At 29.3% G+C, this 680-nt stretch overlaps 1 protein-coding gene across 2 annotated transcripts in view; it reads left to right on the forward strand.

Annotated features, from left to right (window-relative positions):
* LOC106872643 (UDP-glucose 6-dehydrogenase) overlaps nt 1-680 on the forward strand; it is a 253,811-nt gene that overhangs the window by 203,131 nt on the left and 50,000 nt on the right. The gene's annotated exons all lie outside the window — the stretch shown is intronic.

The following is a 680-nucleotide window of genomic DNA, read 5'->3' on the forward strand; positions in this document are numbered from 1 at the left end:
TATATATATATATAGATATGTGTGTGTGTGAGTGTATCTGTGTGTATGTATGTGTATATGTATACTTGTGTGGGTGTGTGTACGTACGTTTGTAGGTATATATGTGTGTATATGTGTACATATCTATGTATATGTATGTATATATAATTGTGTATGTATTTGTATAAATCCATATGTATGCGTGATTAGCGTCTGTATGTATGTACATATATCTGTATGTATGTGTGTGTATATATATATATATATATATATATATATATATATATACACACATACATATGTGTATATATATGTATGTATGTGTGTATATGTGTATATATATTTATGTATGCATGTATGTTTTCATACATTTATATGTATGTGTTGTCCAACCTACTATCTGGTAGCGTCCAATTCTCTAACGGTTTTTTTCAAATGAATCACGTCATAACCTTATCCATCTATTGTTTTCATACTCGGTCATAATGTCTTACGTTTAAGATGATTCCCATGCTTTCCCTGATGAGAAGGTTACAATTTTAATATCACAGATCCCTATGGATCACATAGGTTGTAATCCTTTGAAACATATGTAGGAATAAAGTATGCAATTATAACATGCGTTTTCTCCATTCCTTAAATTTTTAAATATACTCAAATACCCAAAATTTCAAGGAGTTCCTGCCTTAAAAACAGGAACA

Source organism: Octopus bimaculoides, chromosome 7 (assembly GCF_001194135.2).
Source record: "Octopus bimaculoides isolate UCB-OBI-ISO-001 chromosome 7, ASM119413v2, whole genome shotgun sequence".
Lineage (NCBI taxonomy): Eukaryota > Metazoa > Mollusca > Cephalopoda > Octopoda > Octopodidae > Octopus > Octopus bimaculoides.